Source organism: Choloepus didactylus, chromosome 6, assembly GCF_015220235.1.
Source record: "Choloepus didactylus isolate mChoDid1 chromosome 6, mChoDid1.pri, whole genome shotgun sequence".
NCBI classification, from domain to species: domain Eukaryota; kingdom Metazoa; phylum Chordata; class Mammalia; order Pilosa; family Megalonychidae; genus Choloepus; species Choloepus didactylus.
This window is the reverse complement of record NC_051312.1, coordinates 69,923,717-69,947,375: the sequence shown is the minus strand read 5'-3', so window position 1 is coordinate 69,947,375 and position 23,659 is coordinate 69,923,717. Positions and strand designations below refer to the sequence as shown.

Genomic DNA, 23,659 nt, shown 5'->3' with positions numbered 1-23,659 from the left:
CTGGAATCTTTATTCTGTTCTATTGATATAGTGACCTATTCCCATGCAAATACAATGTTTAACTTATAGTATGTTCTGATATCTTGTAAATTCTCTCTCACTAGTCTTTTATCTTATTTTGCTAGGCCATCTTTGGGCATGTAGTTTTCCATATAAACTTCAAGATCATTCTATCAAATCCCTGCTCCAAAGCCAGTTGGATCCTAATAAAAATTGCATTAAATTTATATGTTAATCTTGAAATAATTGACAATTGTTAATATTAAGTCTTCCCATCCAAAAACATGGCATTTCTATATATCTTGTTTTGTGTTCTACTAGATTTTATTATTTCATTCTCTTTCTTGTTAAATTTCCTCCTATTTTATAACTTTTGTTATTGAGTACTTGTTACTATTTCCATTTCCATATGTTTATTTTTAAAATAGATAAGATTACTTATTTTTACATATTTAACTTGGATTTAGGCATCTAGCCAAATTTTCTTATTAACTCTAGTAGATTTTTACTACAGCTTCTAGGATTTTCTATGAATATGGTCAGAAAAAAAATTATTTTTCTCCTCTTTCCCAGAACTTTTACCAGTTATTTTATTTATTTATTGTATTAGCAAGAACACAAAACAATGTTAAACAATAATAACAAGAGTCTAGTTTGTGATTTCAAGTGAAATGATTTTACTGCTTTACCATTTAGGATAATGTTTTTGGTAATCTTTATTTTATTAAGAGTTTTTATTAGGACTAGTTGCTGAATCTAATCAAATGTCTTTTCACTTGATACACTGACTTGTTTCTTCTCCTTTAATTTGTTGATTAATGGATTGTATTGATTGATTTCCTAATATTGAACTATATTTGCATTTTTGGAATAAAATGTACTTGTTTTACTATTCATTAGCTACATTGCTAGAATCCATTTGGTAATATTTTAATTAGAAATTTTGCACCTATATTCATATGTGATCATATCTGTGACCTAGAATAGGTTATAAAACATTTTAATTATCTTCTTTAAAAATTAGATAAAACTCAACTGAATATGGTGTCTTCTTTAATCATGGTATTTTAATCGCCCCCCTTCCAAACTGAATGGTATTTCTCTATATTCAATCACATGAACTTCTCATTTCAGTTGATACCAGTGGTCACCAAGACCCTGAAACTCTCTTCTAATGCTGCAGAACCATACACCATTGATCCTCTTCTGCTGGTTCTTCCTATGGTCTTCTCTGACTTCTCTTCCTCTACCTCCCAAAATGTTGGTCCCTCCCCCCCAATTTCTGTCTACAGTCATTTCCATTATTAATGGTATCTATTTTCAAATAACTAGCTTTTATTGAGCATTTATATTCCAGGCATCATTCTAAGTACTACATATATGTAAAATCTTACTTAATCTTCACAATCCCTCCAAGGAAAATGCCATTTTCTTCCCCATTTTATAGATGAGGCAACTGCAGCTCAGAGAGGTTAAGTAACTTGCCAAAGGTCACACAGAGTATGTGGCAGAGCTAGGATTCAAGCTCAGGTCTCAGAACACTAAGTCACTTTGCACACTACCTCCTACTCTTTCTCCTTAAGAATAGCATTCCCTTTGTCTCTTCTTGAAATCTTACCAAATGCCACTGCTTTGTTTTTTCCTCAGTGCAGATGATTCTGTATTCTATATTTCTAGAGCAGTTTTCCTCTCATTCTCCATCAATCTGGACATCCCACAGATTCCTCTAACTCCTTGCGCCTAAAACTGAATTCCTTCCATTTCCTTCCAATTGTCTCCCATACCCCCTTTTGGTTTCTTAATCTGCCCATTCACCCAAGCTTGGAAAATTCATGGCATCTTTGATTCATCTCTGTCCTTTGCCACTTTTTATAAATCAAATTATGTTAATGCTACTAAAAAACACCCTTCTAGACTGCACTCTCCTCTCCTTTCCACTTGCCTGAACTATCATAATAGTCTCCTAATATCTCTCCACCAACCATCCTATCCTTCCTTCCAACCATCTCATCTCCTATTGCCACTCCTCCTAAAACATTCATCTTATGTTGCACTCTTGCTGCAATACTCATTGTCTAAAGAATAAAATCCAAACTCCTTACATAGACATTTAGGCCCTCTAGAATCTAGTCCCAAGCTATCTTTCAAATCTCCTTTGTGCACCAAACAAAACTTCCAGCAGTTCTACAGGATTTCCTACCACAGTTCCAGTGTTGTGCCCTCTACATTTCTAATCCTTTAAGTTAAGTTCAAATGCTGCTTGCTCTAAAAATTTACTCCAGATCCCTTAACCAGCTATTGGACATCTCCTCCTCCTCTGAACTCACTTTGCACATTATTCATACTTGTCTTGAATTGTTATCATGTTCCACCTTCTATTTCAGTTATTTGTCTACATGTCACATATCCCACCAGTGAATTCATAGAGGGCAAAATCCATGACTGGTTCATCTTGGAATATGCTATAGCACCTAACACAGCATCTAGCATATGGTAAGTATTCAATACTATGTATTGACATAATTTTAATGTCTCTAAGTAAATTAATATATTAGTCAAATTGTTAGACTATTTGAAATTCACAGACCTCAGAGCCAGTAAACTTTGAAAAAGAGATTCAAATCACCAAAATCTCCAGGAGTCCTGGCTTACCCTGTTCCATTCTGATTCAGTCAAAGGTTCTCATTGTGCATAGCAATCCTGCATTTGTTCCTGGGGAGCACTCCAGGCTAAACATCCCACTGGCACCAAAACCCTTTTCTCATCATTCCCACCACACCCTATAAGGTCATTACATGTCATTTTCCCTCTTCATATCTCAGTCTACAAGATGCTATATAGATGCTTAACTCAGGTGTAGTGATAACAAGATAATTGATGCCAAATTACTTTGAACTTGCTAGGTTCCATTTACCCTGTTGTTCAGGATATTCCCATGCTCAGAGGCACTGCCAGGAAACTCCAGCATGTCCTTGGGGCCTGAGTGTTCAGCAAATCCATGGGAAATATGGTGGGGCGGAGGTGGGGGGGGAATCCAAAGTTTTTATTTCCAATCCCAAGACGTGGAATTCTGGACAATCCTCTTCTTCGCCTAAATCAACATCCAGAGAGAGGTCCTGGGCTGTGGTGATGAACAAGTGCTTATCTTGTCCCTGCAGATTTGAGATTTCTCGGGTGGGAATTATGTGGATCATGACCATGAGTATTATATCATGTTCATGAGTGTTATATCAAATTGTGCAGGGGATACAGGGGTGATATAACAAGGTTTATGATCACCTTCTAGTTAGGAAGGGCAGACAATACCAAAACAAATAAGAAAAATATCCCATAGAGATAAACATTATATACACAATTAAAATAAGGTGATATGATAGGGTTTAGGCTCCTTTAGAAAAAACGTTCAGGGAAAACCTCTGTGAAGTCTTGCCATTTAGGCTTTCTAGGGTAATGTGAAAATCAGGAAATCAGCAGCTTACTGGGTTGGAAGAATCCAAAGTAGGCTTACTTTCCACTTGAAAGCCTTGTACCTCTCACTGTCTCCAGGAAAGGTCTTTGATTAGGATATAACCTCCCAGTGCAGATCAAATTAAAAGTGACATTTCAGGAGCAGTTAAAATTCTAGCCCTATGGTTTTTATTAAACAATTTTTAATAAGAATTAAAAAGTCAGCATTCTAATGTGAAGTAAAAAAGAAATAAGAAAGAAAATTACGTGGTTTGATTTTGCTATGTAAAAAAAGAAAAGAAAATATTGGACATAAATGTCCCCAAAGTACTACATTTTTAAACAAAGGAACTGTTGGTGATTCCTCTCCCCCACTCTTCTGTTTTTCAAATTTTCCAAGGTAAATATGGATTATTTTTGTGATACAAACAAATTAAGCTGTACTTAAGAATGAAATCTTCTAAGATATATTTTTAAGTGAAAAAAAATCAAGGAACAAAATAGTGTAAATACTATACAAACGTTTCTGTAAAACATATTTATTTCATAGTATATATCTGGTAGAAAACACAAGAAACTGAGATTTACCTAGGAAGGAAACTGGAGGACTGGAGGATAGGGATGTGAAAAAAAAATTACTTTTCACTGTACATCCTTTTATATTATTTGAATTTTTATCATGCATATGCCTGACTTCCATTAAGTGAGATCCAAGGAAATGCTCTGCTAAATCGTCAAACAAGTGAAGGCTCCTGGATGACCTCAGTCACCCTACTACAGGGGAGGGCAATCCTGGAACCAAAGGTGTCCTCTGGCAGCCATAGGGAAGGGGAGGAGGATGATTCTCTTGTGACTTCCCACATCCTCTCTCCACGTCTCACCAACCCCTGTGCCCTCTCTGTCCCTGCCCCAAATATCAAGCATTAACAGTATAATTCCTTCCTAAACTGACTGTTATCACCAAGGCTAATGAGCAGCAGACCACTCTGCAATGTATCTTTCCTTTGCCCAGACTGATTAAAAGTGAGGCTGTTTCCTAGGAATTAACTTTTCTTCTTAAGGGAAAACAAAACAAACATTAAAAAAAAGGTGATCTCTAGGAGGAAGCCTTACTTTATTCAAATAAGTAGGTACATTTTTTATTTTGTCTTACTCACTTCATACCTTTTTTTGCCCCATCCTTCTCTAGTTTTTTCTGGTTCCACTTGACCATGCCAATCCATGGGGCAATTTGTGGGAGATGATATATGGCTTTGTCAACAAGATAAGACATCTTCCTCCCCAAATACTATTTAGCAAGCTTCTGCCATCAAAATAAATGGGAAGGGTGAGAAGCTAATTGTCTGACACAAGAAAGAAGGGTTTCTGAGGGTGTAGCATCAATCTTTTTTTGGGCTGACACACCAGCTAATCAGCCATGCAGCACAGAAAGTGTGTCTCTGTACTACTGTTCAGTGTTTATGGTACATACACACATAACCAGGTACTACTGCCTAAAATATTCTTCTCTGATCTTAGGCTTTTACTTTTTACTTATAGCAAAGGAATGAGAGATCATGTATATAGGTGAAAATCAAGCATATTAAGCATTTCTACATTGGAATGACTGTAGAGGAAAAGGAAAGTCCCACAAATTTATTTCTTTCATAAGCTTTATTTCAAATGAGTGTGATAACTAAGGTTATCATCAAAGTGTTGAAAAATAATATTTAGTATAATTAGAGAGATGCTTCTAAACTGTGTGAAGGACCAAAAACAACTTTCAAGTAATATACTCTACAAATTGAAGGTGTTTAAATCAGTTTTCCAGACAGCTCAGAAATATTTGTGCACACCACTAAACTGGTTTAGCATTTCTGAATGCAAACTGAGAAAAATAATGTATATTTTGATCAGTATAAAAACATTCTTAAAACAACAAATAACTTTCCAATATTACACTATATACTATACTATCATATCTATTCTAGCATTTGTCACAGGTAGTCTAACATAGTGAAACAGGATTTCATTATAACACATGAACAACGTACAAGTGATATTTAAGATCCTAAATTCCCAAACAGTGAAGTTTGAACCTTAGAAAAGAATTTTGAAGTTAGATAAATTTTACTACATAAACAATAGCAAAGGATCCCAGGCAAGTTTAATCAGTAATTAAAGCAATCTTCTATTTGTCCAAAAATACTCCTTTTCCCATAATGCTAATAATATTTTAGAATAAGAATACTATATAATTCAATAGCTAAAGATCAAACTCTAAGTTTTGTTTGAATAAATATTTCTCAGGTGTTAAGGAAATCTAAACGCATGCTGTCAACAAGACATGAAAACTTTTGGAAAAAAATAAAAACTTGGTCATTTTTACATTTGTCAAAAATCCTTCTTTATAATTGGTGATAAATAATTTTTACTTTGCACTTAACTGTTTCATAGAAATAAACACAGTCACATTGAAGATTATTACGTATTTAAAAACTTTTTTTGGAAATGTGAACAACTAACATGATTTTCTTACTCAAAATAAAGGTCAACTGACATTTGCTTAGCAATATTTGCTGATAATTTAATGTTAAAGTCTCAAGAAGTTACCGTTTCCCCATTTCCCCAGACCATTTTCTTCAATTTACAACAAAAGACATGCTAACGTTAAAATTCTATGTGTTGTGTATGTGTATCATGCTAATACTTCTTACTTTCTTAATAAACTCTGCTTTGAAATTTTGATTAGCTTGTATTCCTGGTCAATTTCTAGGTTTAAACACTTCTCTGTTTTGTGTCTAGGTCTTTATTTTCACTAAAGAATCTTCAGGAATATTGGCATCAGGTTCATCTTTAATTTAAAAGAAAAGAGATGAATTCAATTTTGTCTGAATATTTTTATCGCATCTGTTTTTTTGCAACTTTGATGCACACACACTTTTTCCTTCTGGCTGTCATCACTAAGGACAGTAGTCAATATCCCCAAGTCTTTGTTATTGTCTTCTCTAAAGTTCACAATCTCCAAAACATTTTTTGGAATCCCATGAACTCCATCAGCAGCACACAGCAAGTTACCAAACACACTCTCAGCCCCTTGCTTGTAGCCATGACGTGCTTCTTTCAAGCAAACTCAAATCCAGAGGCTATTCAACCAAATCAACTTCTCTCTTATTAAAGAACAAGGAGGTAGCTATGGCTGAAAAACTAAAGAAATCTGTCTGACTGCCTTCTCTTCTGTGCCACAAGGCTTCTGATCCTTTCAAAAGGTATGAAGTTGCTCTGAGCATATGGCTGTACTCTTGAACTGTTTCTCTGACAATCTCTACCCAACTTCTGCAGAACAACAGAGATAGTGTCTCTCTTCACTTCCACCCCTGACATATTTGGGATTTACTAAGGACAGTTAACTACAGAGACTACTCCAACTACAGGGGTAAGTTCTGATAGAAAAGTCTTCTGAGTTAGAAACATCTCTTGAATGTGATCAATTGCTGCATTTTTTCAGGACTCAATGTGCCTGCTTCCCATCCAAAATTCACCTTCTGGGTTACATTTTCATTTCCAGCACAGATGGACTGGATGACAAAGGAGGCTCTATGCTACTAAGACAGCTGTTTATTTCAGGGACAGCAACTCCTAATACAGGGCCAACAATGATTTCCTTGTGTGACTTCTTCAGCTTTTTGGAATTTGTTAGGAACACATCATCCAAACAGTATGAAGCAGTTTTAACATCTTCATAAGCAATTATCATCTCTGGAAAAGCTGGCTACGTGGTACTCACTGTCTTCATCTAAATAAGGATCCTGAGAGGTAAGCACCTCCTTTGGCCTTGTCTTGGGATTACTTTTGTGGGGAGACAATATATCTGACAATGAGTTTTGACTAAGACTTTTTACATGTGTTTTTCCTTCTTCTTTCCTTTCTTGTCAATAATTGACAAGAATGAAGACGTAAGAGAAAAAGCTTGATTCTAATAAATATTATCTTTCGTGATTTTGATATTGCCTAAAACCTTCTTGTTGTGTTTAGAATTTTTAAGGAGTTTTATTCTTTTCACAAGACTAGGCATTGGAAATATTTGAGATATTCTTCAACCAATTCAGGTTTTCTGAATATATCATATCTCCATTTTCCTTACACAGCTGAGCAATATTTTGATCAAGAATGGAAGCCTTCCATTTTTTTTCTTTGATTTTCTAGCTTTATATTTTTATTGATGATGACATTTTCTGCATTTTCCCTTATATCAGAGTTTTCAAACTGGTGCTCATCTGGTTGCAACTGGTGATACTTAAAATGATACAGATAACAGTAAGTTCAATTCACCCATACAATAAACATTTACCTGGTTACTGTGTGCCCTGTACTAGTAACAATCCTATACTAGATGTTATCTGTGGTCATAAAGCAAGGAGTTTTTTTGGGGATGGGGAGATAAGGGTCATTGAAAAGAAAAGATCAAACCGTTATATGAGCAAGTACACAATAGGTAGTCAGATTAAAGACGGTCCTATCTAAAATTAAATTCTTGATATTACTTCTAGTAATAATACACATAGTACAATAATTTTATTGCAATACAAGTTGAATTGGATATGTCTAGCAACACTGTAAGAAGATTCAGCTGTAACTGGTAATGAATTGAAGACCTTTAGTTAAAAATGGTTAATTTCCTAGGCATGTGCTCCTCAAACAAAATGCAGGCTGTGATTTGATTTTTTGGTTTAGTTTTATATATTTTTTTTAAAATTATAACGTGATTTGAAATTTAAACATAAAAAAAAAAAGGTTTCTGTTGCCAACTTGCCAATTGGTGAAATTTAAAAAAGAGAATGTTTTCCCCTTGACAAAGGATATCAAAGTGGTATGCAATGTTTTGAGTAAGAAAGTAGAGGATCAATGATGAAATTTCATCAAGGCCTTGTGTCTAGAAGAAAGGATATTTTGAAACTACAGACACATGAAGTCACCAAAAACTAAAGGTGCCAATTTGCAAAAACCATTGTAACCATCTAATAATGTATCATAAAACCAATAAAATCATGTTCTGCTGGTAAGATACTAGCAAATATCCACAAAAAGTTCACCCCAAGAAGTGCATATTATCCAAAATAGTAATTTACATCTGTATAGTGAGTTTCTGCTTTCAAAATGCTTTCATATTCCACACAAATGTATGAAAAAGGACATTATGCCAGATACAGCTATAATGTCAATTGAAGGCAATATGTCTGGACCATTAGACAGTGTTGCAGGCAGGATAGCTCTGTCTTTAGTACACTGCATTATGTGTGGGGGAAAAAAATAACCCAGACAATAAAGCTAGGCTACAACCAAGCAAAATCAAATAAAGCTGTCAAAGCCAACAAAAAGACAAGGCAAGAGATGCATATCAGGTATTTTAATCAAACTTCTACTCACTGACCTACAGTAATAGGGAAGGAATAAAAACAGAGCACAAGTCTGGCTTCCACTCACTACTTTATTTTTTTTTTTTTTTTTTTTTTTTTTTTTTTTTTTTTTTTATCATCATTTTATTGAGATATATTCACATACCACGCAGTCATACAAAACAAATTGTACTTTCGATTGTTTACAGCACCATTACATAGTTGTACATTCATCACCTAAATCAATCCCTGACACCTTCATTAGGACACACACAAAAATAACAAGAATAATAATTAGAGTGAAAAAGAGCAATTGAAGTAAAAAAGAACACTGGGTACCTTTGTCTGTTTGTTTCCTTCCCCTACTTTTCTACACATCAATCCATAAACTAGACAAAGTGGTGTTTGGTCCTTATGGCTTTCCCAATCCCATTGTCACCCCTCATAAGCTACATTTTTATACAACTGTCTTCGAGATTCATGGGTTCTGGGTTGTAGTTTGATAGTTTCAGGTATCCACCACCAGCTACCCCAATTCTTTAGAACCTAAAAAGGGTTGTCTAAAGTGTGCATAAGAGTGCCCACCAGAGTGACCTCTCGGCTCCTTTTGGAATCTCTCTGCCACTGAAGCTTATTTCATTTCCTTTCACATCCCCCTTTTGGTCAAGAAGATGTTCTCCGTCCCACGGTGCCAGGTCTACATTCCTCCCTGGGAGCCACATTCCACGTTGCCAGGGAGATTCACTTCCCTGGGTGTCTGATCCCACGTAGGGGGGAGGGCAGTGATTTCACCTTTCAAGTTGGCTTAGCCAGAGAGAGAGGGCCACATCTGAGCAACAAAGAGGCATTCAGGAGGAGACTCTTAGGCACAAATACAGGGAGGCCTAGCCTCTCCTTTGCAGCAACCGTCTTCCCAAGGGTAAAACTTATGGTAGAGGGCTCAACCCATCAAACCACCAGTCCCCTATGTCTGTGGTCATGCTAGCAACCATGGAGGTGGGGCAGGCGAATACCCCTGCATTCTCCACAGGCTCCTCAAGGGGGCACCACATATTTTTTCTTTTTTTTTTTTTTTTTTTCCCTTGTTTGTCTTTTTTCTCTTTTTTCTCTTTTTTTTTTTTTTTTTAACTTTCCCTTCTTTTTTCAAATCACCTGTATGAAAAAAAAAGTTAAAAAGAAAACAAACATACAATAAAAGAGCATTTCAAAGAGACCATAGCAAGGGAGTAAGAAAAAGACAACTAACCTAAGATAACTGCTTAACTTCCAACATGTTCCTACTTTACCCCAAGAAAGTTACATAATATAGCAACATTTCAGTGAACTTGTTCCTACTACAACCATCAGAAATTAACAGACCATAGTCATTTCTGGGCATCCCCAGAACGTTAAATAGCTTATCTGTTCTTCCTGGATTATTGTTCCCCCTTCCTTAATTGCTCTCTACTGCTAGTTCCCCTACATTCTACATTATAAACCATTTGTTTTACATTTTTCAAAGTTCACATTAGTGGTAGCATATAATATTTCTCTTTTTGTGCCTGGCTTATTTCGCTCAGCATTATGTCTTCAAGGTTCATCCATGTTGTCATATGTTTCACCAGATCGTTCCTTCTTACTGCCGCGTAGTATTCCATCGTGTGTATATACCACATTTTATTTATCCACTCATCTGTTGAAGGACATTTGGGTTGTTTCCATCTCTTGGCAATTGTGAATAATGCTGCTATGAACATTGGCGTGCAGATATCTGTTCGTGTCACTGCTTTCCGATCTTCCGGGTATATACCGAGGAGTGCAATCGCTGGATCGAATGGTAGCTCTATATCTAGTTTTCTAAGGAACTGCCAGACTGACTTCCAGAGTGGCTGAACCATTATACAGTCCCACCAACAATGAATAAGAGTTCCAATTTCTCCACATCCCCTCCAGCATTTGTAGTTTCCTGTTTGTTTAATGGCAGCCATTCTAACCGGTGTTAGATGGTATCTCATTGTGGTCTTAATTTGCATCTCTCTAATAGCTAGTGAAGCTGAACATTTTTTCATGTGTTTCTTGGTCATTTGTATTTCCTCTTCAGAGAACTGTCTTTTCATATCTTTTGCCCATTTTATAATTGGGCTGTCTGTACTATTGTCATTGAGTTGTAGGATTTCTTTGTATATGCAAGATATCAGTCTTTTGTCAGATACATGGTTTCCAAAAATTTTTTCCCATTGAGTTGGCTGCCTCTTTACCTTTTTGAGAAATTCCTTTGAGGTGCAGAAACTTCTAAGCTTGAGGAGTTCCCATTTATCTATTTTCTCTTTTGTTGCTTGTGCTTTGGGTGTAAAGTCTAGGAAGTGGCCTCCTAATACAAGGTCTTGAAGATGTTTTCCTACATTATCTTCTAGGAGTTTTATGGTACTTTCTTTTATATTGAGATCTTTGGTCCATTTTGAGTTAATTTTTGTGTAGGGGGTGAGGTAGGGGTCCTCTTTCATTCTTTTGGATATGGATATCCAACTCTCCCAGCCCCATTTGTTGAAAAGACCATTATGGCTCAGTTCGGTGACTTTGGGGGCCTTATCAAAGATCAGTCGGCCATAGATCTGAGGGTCTATCTCTGAATTCTCAATTCGATTCCATTGATCTATATGTCTATCTTTGTGCCAGTACCATGCTGTCTTGGCAACTGTGGCTTTATAATAAGCTTCAAAGTCAGGGAGTGTAAGTCCTCCCACTTCGTTTTTCTTTTTTAGAGTGTCTTTAGCAATTCGAGGCATCTTCCCTTTCCAAATAAATTTGATAACTAGCTTTTCCAAGTCTGCAAAGTAGGTTGTTGGAATTTTGATTGGGATTGCATTGAATCTGTAGATGAGTTTGGGTAGAATTGACATCTTAATGACATTTAGCCTTCCTATCCATGAACATGGAATATTTTTCCATCTTTTAAGGTCCCCTTCTATTTCTTTTAGTAGAGTTATGTAGTTTTCTTTGTATAGGTCTTTTACATCTTTGGTTAAGTTTATTCCTAGGTACTTGATTTTTTTAGTTGCTATTGAAAATGGTATCTTTTTCTTGAGTGTCTCTTCAGTTTGTTCATTTCTAGCATATAGAAACATTACTGACTTATGTGCATTAATCTTGTATCCCGCTACTTTGCTAAATTTGTTTATTAGCTCTAGTAGGTGTATCGTTGATTTCTCAGGGTTTTCTAGATATAAGATCATATCATCTGCAAACAATGACAGTTTTACTTCTTCTTTTCCAATTTGGATGCCTTTTATTTCTTTGTCTTGCCGGATTGCCCTGGCTAGCACTTCCAGCACAATGTTGAATAACAGTGGTGACAGCGGGCATCCTTGTCTTGTTCCTGATCTTAGAGGGAAGGCTTTCAGTCTCTCACCATTGAGTACTATGCTGGCTGTGGGTTTTTCATATATGCTCTTTATCATGTTGAGGAAGTTTCCTTCAATTCCTACCTTTTGAAGTGTTTTTATCAAAAAGGGTTGTTGGATTTTGTCAAATGCTTTTTCAGCATCTATTGAGATGATCAATTGATTTTTCCCTTTCGAGTTTTTAATGTGTTGTAATACATTGATTGTTTTTCTGATGTTGAACCATCCTTGCATGCCTGGAATGAACCCCACTTGGTCATGGTGTATGATTTTTTTAATGTGCCTTTGGATTCGATTTGCAAGTATTTTGTTGAGGATTTTTGCATCTATATTCATTAGGGAGATTGGCCGGTAGTTTTCCTTTTTTGTAGCATCTTTGCCTGGTTTTGGTATTAGATTGATGTTAGCTTCATAAAATGAGTTAGGTAGTGTTCCATTTTTTTCAATGTTTTGAAAGAGTTTGAGTAAGATTGGTGTCAGTTCTTTCTGGAAAGTTTGGTAGAATTCCCCTGTGAAGCCATCTGGCCCTGGGCATTTATTTGTGGGAAGATTTTTGATGACTGATTGGATCTCTTTGCTTGTGATGGGTTGGTTGAGGTCTTCTATTTCTTCTCTGGTCAGTCTAGGTTGTTCATATGTTTCCAGGAAATTGTCCATTTCTTCTACATTATCCAGTTTGTTGCCATACAGTTGTTCATAATATCCTCTTATAATTTTTTTAATTTCTTCAGGATCTGCAGTTATGTCACCTTTTTCATTCATTATTTTGTTTATATGGGTCTTCTCTCTTTTTGATTTTGTCAGTCTAGCTAGGGGCTTGTCAATCTTGTTGATCTTCTCAAAGAACCAACTTTTGGTGATATTTATCCTTTCTATTGTTTTTTTGTTCTCTATGTCATTTATTTCTGCTTTAATCCTTGTTATTTCTTTTCTTCTACTTGGTTTAGGATTGGTTTGCTGTTCATTTTCTAGCTTCTTCAGTTGATCCATTAGTTCTTTGATTTTGGCTCTTTCTTCCTTTTTAATATATGCGTTTAGTGCTATAAATTTCCCCCTTAGCACTGCTTTTGCTGCATCCCATAGGTTTTGGTATGTTGTGTTCTCATTTTCATTCGTCTCTATATATTTAGCAATTTCTCTTGCTATTTCTTCTTTAACCCACTGATTGTTTAGGAGTGTGTTGTTTAACCTCCAGGTATTTGTGAATTTTCTAAGTCTCTGATGGTTATTGACTTCTAATTGTATTCCATTGTGGTCAGAGAATGTGCTTTGAATAATTTCAATCTTTTTAAATTTATTGAGGCTTGTTTTATGTCCCAGCATATGATCTATTCTGGAGAAAGTTCCGTGAGCACTAGAAAAGTATGTGTATCCTGGTGATTTGGGATGTAATGTCCTGTAGATGTCTGTTAAATCTAATTCATTTATCATATTGTTTAGGTTTTCAATTTCCTTATTGGTCTTCTGTCTGGTTGATCTATCTATAGGAGAGAGTGATGTGTTGAAGTCTCCCACAATTATTGTGGAAACATCAATTGCTTCCTTTAGTTTTGCCAATGTTTCTCTCATGTATTTTGTGGCACCTTGATTGGGTGCATAGACATTTACGATTGTTATTTCTTCTTGCTGAATTGCCCCTTTTATTAGTATGTAGTGGCCTTCTTTGTCTCTCAAAACATCCCTGCATTTGAAGTCTATTTTATCTGAGATTAATATTGCTACACCTGCTTTCTTTTGGCTGTAGCTTGCATGAAATATTTTTTTCCATCCTTTCACTTTCAGTTTCTTTGTGTCCCTGTGTCTAAGATGAGTCTCTTGTATGCAACATATTGATGGTTCATTTTTTTTGATCCATTCTGCGAATCTATATCTTTTAATTGGGGAGTTTAATCCATTTACATTCAACGTTAAAACCGTGAAGGCATTTCTTGAATCGGCCATCTTATCCTTTGGATTATGTTTGCCATATTTTTCCCTCTCTCTATTAATATCCTTTATTGTACCCATACCGAATCTCTTTAGTACTGAACCTTTCTCCAAGTCTCTCTGTCCTGTCTTTGTTTCTCTGTCTGTAGGGCTCCCTTTAGTATCTCCAGTAGGGCAGGTCTCTTGTTAGCAAATTCTCTCAGCATTTCTTTGTCTGTGAAAAATTTAAGCTCTCCCTCAAATTTGAAGGAGAGCTTTGCTGGATAAAGTATTCTTGGCTGGAAATTCCTCTCTCTCAGAATTTTAAATATATCGTGCCATTGCCTTCTCGCCTCCATGGTGGCTGCTGAGTAGTCACTACTTAGTCTTATGCTGTTTCCTTTGTATGTGGTGAATTGCTTTTCTCTTGTTGCTTTCAGAACTTGCTCCTTCTCTTCTATGTTTGACAGTGTGATCAGTATATGTCTCGGAGTGGGTTTTTTTGGATTTATTCTATTTGGAGTTCGCTGAGCATTTATGATTTGTGTATTTATGTTGTTTAGAAGATTTGGGAAGTTTTCCCCAACAATTTCTTTGAATACTCTTCCTAGACCTTTACCCTTTTCTTCCCCTTCTGGGACACCAATGAGTCTTATATTCGGACGTTTCATATTATCTATCATATCCCTGAGGTCCATTTCGAGTTTTTCAATTTTTTTCCCCATTCTTTCTTTTATGCTTTCATTTTCCATTCTGTCATCTTCCAGGTCACTGATTCGTTGTTCAACTTCCTCTAGTCTTGTACTATGAGTGTCCAGAATCTTTTTAATTTGGTCAACAGTTTCTTTAATTTCCATAAGATCATCCATTTTTTTATTTAGTCTTGCAATGTCTTCTTTATGCTCTTCTAGGGTCTTCTTGATTTCCTTCATATCCCGTACTATGGTCTCATTGTTCATCTTTAGTTCTTTGAGTAGCTGCTCTAGGTGTGTCTCTTCTGGTCTTTTGATTTGGGTGCTTGGGCTTGGGTTATCCATATCGTCTGGTTTTTTCATATGCTTTATAATTTTCTGTTGTTTTTGGCCTCGTGGCATTTGCTGTCCTTGATAGGGTTCTTTTAGGGTTTGTAGACCAGTTGAAGTCCTTATCTCTAATTTATCAGATCTACAGCTTCGTGGAGTACACTTTCTCTAACTAACCAGCAGGTGGCGTCCACGAGCCACCTGTTCTCCACAAGCCAGATCTCCCCTGCTTAGCCTTTTTGGTGAGTGGGGGAGTGAGTCTTGTGGGGCCCAATTGGTGTCCCAAGCTTGTGTGTGTAGTTGGTGTTGCCTGCCCTGTATGTGGGGCGTGTTTCTGGGCAGTCGGGGAGGGGGGGTGGCCCTAACAATCAAATCTCCCTGATGATCCTAGAGTTTTAAAGCTACTGCAATAGTCTAATCCTTCAGTTCAGTCCTGCCACAGTTTGTCTCTGCCACTGACCCACAAGTCTTTGGTATTGGCGTATGGCTCCTGAGACTTGCAAGTGGGCCCCTCTTCCAGGCTGTGCACCCCGGGTCCTCTGTTGAGGGATGACTGTGCTATGTCACAGGTGAGTGCCGTCCCCCCAGGGCAGTTCTGGGCTGCTGGGCTGTGTTGGGAGGCTCCCAGTCTGCTCAAATGATGGCTGAATGGGGCTCTGTTAATTCACACTGCTCCCCCTTCCCAGCTCTGGGACATTCAGCTGAGGTTGCAGGGAAGGCTAATGTCCACGCCCAGTTTTGTGGTGTGTGCCTGTTATTTGAAGCACTTCCGTCACACTGGGTTGTCTGGGGCAGCTCTGGGCTATGGGGCTGGCGATGGGCAGGAGTGTTTCCTGTCCACCAGGATGGTGGCTGTGAGCGGACACCCCCCTTTTCTTGGGAAGTTGTGTTGTTTAGTGAATTTTCTCAGCCACTGGATTATTGCCTTTTGTCTCAGAGCTCTCTTAGTTCTGCTCTTGACTTGACGTGCCCAAATTTCAATTCTTTGAAGCTTTCTGTATTGAGTTTCTTAGAGTAATTGTTTTAGAAAAAGCAAAAAGGATTTAAAAAAAAAAAAAAAAAAAACGGCCCTCCTCAGAGATCTAATGGGTTATTGAAATGCTAATAGACAAAGCAACCAGGGCCATTAAGGAAAGGTGCCCTGGGCAGAGAGATCAGCCTTGCTTCGGGATTTGCATATGCGCCTCAAGGCCTGATCTCCGCCCTTCCCCTTTCTGTGTTCACCAGAACTCCAAAAATCCTCTGCTTTTACTTTGGAGCTTCTCGTGTTGTTTTCCTTCTATGCCCGTCTCCTCTCTGCTGGGCTGGCTGCTCTCAGAGTCTCTGGTGTCTGGCCTCAGTCTATCTATGGTTGGAGTTTGAATCAGTAGAATGAGTTTCCGATGAGAGCAGCCACTGCAGTTCTCCCTTCTCCTTCCTGGAGCTGACAGCCCCTCCTCCCCCGGGACTGAGCCTGGCAGGGAGGGGCGCGGGTCCCCTGGCCGCAAAAACTTACAGATTTCGCTGATCTCAGCAGTTCCACGTTTTCATGAGTGTTGTATGAAGTATGCCCAAAGACAGATTGCTCTGTGGTGTCCAGTCCACGCAGTTCCTGGCTTTTTACCTACTTTCCTGGAGGAGTAACTAAAACATACAGCTCACCAGTCTTCCATCTTGCCCCGCCTCCCTCCCACTCACTACTTTAAATTGCTTATCATTTCCTCTTTAAATCTGTTACTCCCACTCATCAGGATTGGCAAGAGGTAAACAGAGTGTGATGCATAGAAAGGAGCTAGTAGGATGAAGTGAGAGAAAACTATGAACCAAGGTACTCTCTAAGCAAACAGGCACCTCTCCACAAAAAGGTAAACAGAACTTATCCCAGGAAGAAAAAAAAAACAAACTGTGAAGTGGACTAAGGCCACCTTCCCTTAGGACGGTCACAGTTCTTGGGCTCTTTCTCACTTTGTCTACTACCCTCCTATTGTCAGTTCTCTCCTCTCCTACCCCAATCCTAAACATTCACTATTCCACCTCCTGCCTTGGAATCAAGAAAAGATCTTCAATGGGAATCAGCTGAGGTCTGATATTCTTACCCAGAATTTTAGCCATAGAAACAGATGCCTGAAAGTGAGCTTAAAATCATTTTTCCCCTAATTTTTCAGCCTCTGCAGCAATTCTCCTATAAAAATCCCCACACATGGAGCCCAGCCTCTGAGTAAACACCTTCCTGATTGTAAATCAAGGCCTCCTGGGGAAGCCCATTCCATTTCTGGACTGTTATAATCATTAAAATGTTCTCAGTCATGCCAGCCAAAATTAGCCCCCTACAGCTTCTACTCACTTGAGAAATATCAAACAAGCCCTTCTCCTCCCGGCAGCCTTTCACTTTGTTTGGAGGCAGCTGTCACCTCCCCACTGAGGACTGTGTCCTTGCAGTTTAAATATGCTCAACTGCTCTTCATAGGAAATGATTTCTAGCCTCTCTAACCATCTCGGTCATCCTCTCTTGGACATGCTACAGTTCAACAAAGTTCCTTTTCACAAGTGCCACCTAGAATGAAACACAATATCCCAGGAATGGCCTAAATATGGATTGAAAGCTTTTGTCTATTGTTGAAGAACTAAAGTCACAAGAGATAGTATGAACAAGAGAAGAGTTTTGTTGTTGTTATTAGCACAACATTTTTTGAGAGGGTAAGGGAAGAGGGCTCACCATGCTTTCATTTGGTGATTCTGGAATTAAATTTTAAAAACATAAATGAGCATCTGCCATGTGCAAGACTGTCTTCTAGGGATTTTTGGAGGAAGATAAATGATTAAGTTATGGCAACAGCCCACAGGCTAATCACTTGTGAGCCCCTTGCCATCCACTCCCATATCAATCACAACCTCACAGCGCTTTTTGATAAGGTTGGCTTAGTCCATTAAAGAGTACTTAGGAAAAGATGGAGTGCCCTCAGGAAAGATAAGCTTGACCTGGTCCCAGAACAGCAGTTAAAGTCTATTCCCTGGAACCACTGAAGTATTTCATATGCTAGTATCCCTGGTTCCATGGGTACTCCACCACCACCACTACCCTGCCTGGTTCTTTAGACTCTGCCCCTCTTCCCAGTCTGAGAGACCTCCCTGCTTCTCAAAAATACTCTGACTCCTCCCTCTGCCCAAATTCCCAGAAACTACCTATCTAGGATCCACTCTCTTCAAACCTGTGGGCTCTGGAAGAAAATGTGGGCTTCTCTAGGCTCCCTGCGGACTGGGAGCTCCTGAGGACAGAGCCTGTCTTCTCTACCACAGTTTTCTGAGGACCTTGCATCCTGTATGCTTTAGTAACTGTTTGCTGATGGGTGGATGGGAGGTTTGCACCCCCCATCCTGTGATTAATGATATACAAACCCACTAACCCACAGGCCATTTAGCTATACCAAACTGCCTTTTATAGAATGGCAGAACTGAAAAGTCTTGGAGATCATTCATTTTACAGGTGACAAAATGAGGGAGGCCCAGAAAGTTAACTGATTCATTTGAGGTCACACAGGAACTCTAGGGATCGACTATGAACTATCTTAATTCCCAGGTCAGGACTCCTTCCACTCAAGAACATTTTACACATAAATACTTTCTGTGTGTTTGCAGAATTGGTCTGGGAATGGATTTGACTGTATCTCTTCCCACTTATTTTAATACGGAAGGTTCCTAAAAACTAAATGTTCACCACATTTAGTATACAAGATATCCCTCTATCCCCACCCCCACCCTCAACCCAAATGCTAAACCGCCTATCAAAAACTGAACAGTGCACTTGGTCTCTGTTACCACATCCTCTTTCGGCAGAGGGTGACCTACTTCAGGGGAATACTCGGTTTTCTTTGATTTTCTGCTAATCGGGACCATTAGGGGCTCATCAGCCCGAGAACAAGGGGAAAGGGGCAGAGAGGCAAATTGTGGTTCAGACACCTGGCGGCCGGACTGAAGACCAGCTCCTCTCCCACTTCCCCGGCCCAGGCTTCCCGGGAAGAAGGGTGTGCTCCTGCTGGGGTCCGGACTCCCACGGACTCGTGAGGCCGGAGAAGCTGCCTCTGCTCTGCTTCTCGGCTTTGGCTCCGCGAGGCACCTGAGTACTTTTGGCCTGACTGGACCTTGGTAGCTGAACATGGGCCTCTGCGGGGAGTGGGAAAACTCTGTGACAAGTGAGCAGAGGCTGGCGAGGTCACCAAGGTCGAGCCTAGGGGGAAGAGGACCCCCATGCTGTCCCCCAAACCCCACTTCCCCGCCTTGTACCCACTCCCCGCCTGCTTTCCAGCCTTTCCACCTATTCATGCCACTACCTCCACCCTTACCCAGCAGTACCCGGCTCTCTGCGTGCTGCCGCGCCCCATGTGCCCGGCCCCCTGCCTCCCGCTTTTGCCTCCTGTGCACAGTACTGCCGGATGCGCTCCCGGCACACCCTCAACTACAGCCCACAGGTGCAGAGAGGCCCACCTTAGTGCCTCAGACAAACGGACTGGCAGACAGGTAAATTCCTTCCTAGAAGTTCGTGATTTTAGCCCCCAAATAGTGTGTGGGCAGTGTAAAATAATAATATGAGCTAATACAGAGCACCTACTATGTGCCAGGCTCTGTTCTAAATGCTTTGCAAATAAGTGTAAGTTACCCGTACTGTGCCCGTTTACAAATTGGGAAACTGAGGCAGAGTGGTTAAAAAGTTTAAGGATGGATAAACAAAATGTGGTATATCCATACAGTGAAATACTACTCAGCAGTAAAAAGGAACAAGTTACTGATACACTCAGTAATATGGATGAATCTCAAAGATAACATACTGAATGCTTTGATTTATATGAAATTCTAGAAAAAGCAAGACTATAGCCACAGAAAGTAAATCAGTGTTGCCTGCCACAGGAAGGAACTTTGGAGGTAATGGAAGTGTTCCAAAACTTGATTGTGATTGTGCTTATACAACTGCATGCATTTACCCAAACTAATAAACTGTACTCTTAAAATGAGTGAATTTTGTGGTATATAAAGTATAACTCAACACACTATAGGAAGGAAGGAAGGAAAGAAGGAAGGGAGGGAGAAAGGGAGGGAAAAACAGAGACAAAAGAAAGCCTTAGGTAATGCCAAGGATGAATAGAAGGGAGGAAACAGGAGTAGTCATCAGACAGGTGTAAGAGCTAAGAAATAAAAATGGCACAGAGAAAAAAAAAAGATACTATTGCCTAACCATCCTGCTAAATATGGCTTTAATGTATACTTTTGATTTTAATAAAATGTGAACAAATAAAAAAAAATGGCACAGAAGTCAAGTACAGAGTCCAGTGCCTGGGGTATTTTAGGTGGAAAAAAAAATTCTTATTAAATAAGTGAGAAAGCATTTCCAGAGGGGGGAAGTAGTCATCATGCCACAGAGAGGTCACGGAGTATGAGAGCTCTGAAAAGGCCCTTGGGGATTGGGCCGAAACCAGATGGAGCAATCTCACAAGGAAAAGTCCCCTTTTCTCAGCCTTAGTATCAGAATAGAGACCTTCCAGGGAGTGAGATCAAGGGGTGTGGTGGGCTATCAACAAATAACCGGCCTTAGAGTTTAGTTAATCAAAATACAGTTGTAAACAAATAATAAAATATTGAGCTCATTTTGCGATTTTCCTGTTTACAAAAGCCATCATAAATTTTTAATTATTCAAAAGGCTCATTTAGTAGGGTTCATTTATATAAAAATATTTTTAAATAGCTCTAATACTGTTTGACCAATGGATTGATAAAGAGAATTAATGATGTTTTGTCCCATATTCTGATCTTTTAGATTTTGAGATACATGCTCAAGGCCTTAGAAGAGTGGCATTCATAGAAGTTAGGTCTTCTGAGGTGTGAAGTTTCTGACACTGGTTTACATAGATATGATTAGCAGTGTGCTGTGGTTTTCAGTGTAGCAGGATCTAGCAGGATCTAGAGTGAAAGCATTCCAAAGTTCATGTCCTGGTCTGAAGGTCCAGAAAACTGATGGAAGAGGGTGTTGCCCACAAGTTAAGGAGTGGTAAGCTGATTAATGGTCTCAGCATGAAGCCTTGGGCCTCTAAACATGACAGATCATTAGCTCCCAGCAAATGTTCAGCCTCTGGAGGTCATGCTCATTATTACAAACCAACAAATACATGAACAACACAAAGCAGGGAAAATGATCTTGTTAATGTGCTAGAGATGTTCAAAAACTAAGCTGCGTATTTGCATGAATACAGAGTCCTGTGCTTATAGCATAAATCTTTCCTTAGCTTCCACAAAGCAAGAGCATAGGGCATTAGAAGAGCCATACTTCACCGTTAATGTTCCATTAAATTTTAACCACTGAAGTCACAGTTAAGGAGATATTTTCATTATAGTCCCATATTTTCAGGACTTTGCAACTTAACTTAGTTCAACAGTCTCTTTTAGAGAATTGATTGTTTTCACACTGGTTCCTTACTCAGGGATATGAATGTTTTAGGTTTAATTTAATCAGTCCTTAAGGTTATTTAAATGTAAGAAATGATAAAACCCTCAGACACAGCGTAATGTCTATTAAGTGTGGGGGGGCGGCGGGGATATTAAGCCCCTTTAGGAAGGAAACATTGTTCAGCCACCATTTCTGTGTTGCTACATATACTAAATTCCAGTGAAAAATACATATAATGCCCCTATAAACCTAGAGTGTGTGAAAAGAAAACCCAAAGCTGGTGATTACTGGAATCATTGTCTATTTGTTTACTTCTTTAATTCTGCTTTATTCTTCTTGGAAAAAAAAATGAATTGGCTAATAAAAAGAGACAAATACAATAATAGGCAAAACAATTGAGAAAAAAAGGAGAAATTGCAACTATTCCACTACTAAGGGCCACTTTAGTTACTGGGATGGGGCCAGTATCTGAGCTCCCTGATAGCTAAAGCCCAAGGGAAAACTTAATAACCTGGCATAAATATCATCACAAAGAAGAAAATGTGTGAGATCTTCCAGGAAAACAAACTATTAAATTTTAGAAACCTGTAAAGCTTTAATTATGTTCCATTCTTTTTGGACATAAGACTGCAGCTCTTCAGTTATGCTTGACATAATCCCTGCTGTCATCCTTAAGACATGAGAATACAGTGAACAATCAGTGTCTGGAAAGTAGGGTCTGATCCTGGCTCCATGTCTTTCCCATGGCTTGTCAATGTAGAAGACGGGAGAGTCTAATTTAGGTATTTTTACCTATCATATCAACTGCAAAAACACACAGAGCACTCTAGAGAATGACAGAGACTGCAGAAAGACTCCATAAATGTTGAATCAAAGAAAAAGAAATAAAATCACCAAAATCAGGTAGGAGATTTATGTCTCAGATGTGTCAGTTGGACCCCTCCCCCTCACTCAGTCCTGCACAGCATAACAGTCACAGAGGCAGCACATCCTGGGTCCCTCCTGCCAAGACATATGCCACAGAGCCATTCACAGCAACAAATTAGAACTCCATATGTATCCAGGCACAGGGACCCAAGTGTGTAGAGACCTAGAGCAGAATATAAGTGACTGAGGAGTGCTACATACAAAGTGTCCCTAGGGAAAAAGAGACTGCAGCAAAATTGTTGGCAAGAGATGCATAATGCTCAATCCAGTCTCTGCTGGACCACCTGAAAGAAAAACGGACCTTTCTGGCTTGACACCATTTGGCTTCCTGGAGTGCAATACTCTAACAGGGAAGAAACTGGAGGCAGAAAAGCCTCAAGAAAAAAAAAGGAGGGGGCGGGGGGTGGGACTGAACTGCTGTAAGACAGGATGGGTTCCCAGAACAGAAAAGTGCAATGAAAAGCAAGCACTAAGTGAGGGAGAGAATTTAAACCAATCACAGGAGCTTGGGAGAAAATTCTGCACAAGAATAAACAGAACAGATCAAGATTACTGAAGAAGGAACAGAGAAAAGGAAGCTTTCTCCTGGAGGTGAAAAAAGTGCACACAAAAGGACAATCTTAAAAATCGCACCGCATATCTAGGGGAAGAATCAGGTGCAGAAAAGCTGAGAAAATCTGAACAGTTAAAAAGGGGCTACTCTAAAATCCAGAATAAGTTGGACCAAGCAACAAAGAAGAGCCTTAATACAACAATAATCAACAATATGCAAATAAATAAATAAAAATAAATAAAATCAGAAATGAGAAGGGGTCATTACAATGGACCCTGAAGAAATACAAAAATCAAAAGAGGATACGATGAACAACTATAGGCCAAGAAACTAGACAATTGAGATGAAATAGATAATTTCCTAAAAGCCCATGAACAGCCTATACTGACTCAAGAAGAAATAGAAGACCTCAACAAACCAATCACAAGGAAAGAGATTCAATCAGTCATCAAAAATCGTCCTACAAAGAAAAGCCTTGGGCGAGATGGCTTCATGGGGGATTTTACCAAACATTTCAAAAAGAACTAACACCATTCCTGCTCAAGCTCTTTCAAAAAAATTGATGAAAAAGGAATACTACCTAACTCATGTTATGAGGCTAACATCACTCTAATACCAAAACCAGATAAAGATACTAC

General features: G+C 38.7%; 1 long non-coding RNA gene across 1 annotated transcript in view; it reads left to right on the top strand.

Annotated features, from left to right (window-relative positions):
• Nucleotides 1–7,087: 7,087 nt before the first annotated feature.
• Nucleotides 7,088–23,659, top strand: part of LOC119537479 — a 28,782-nt gene continuing 12,210 nt past the window's right edge. Inside the window, exon 1 of the long non-coding RNA XR_005217440.1 lies at nt 7,088–7,242. This is a non-coding gene — a long non-coding RNA (uncharacterized LOC119537479). The remainder of the gene's footprint in view (nt 7,243–23,659) is intronic.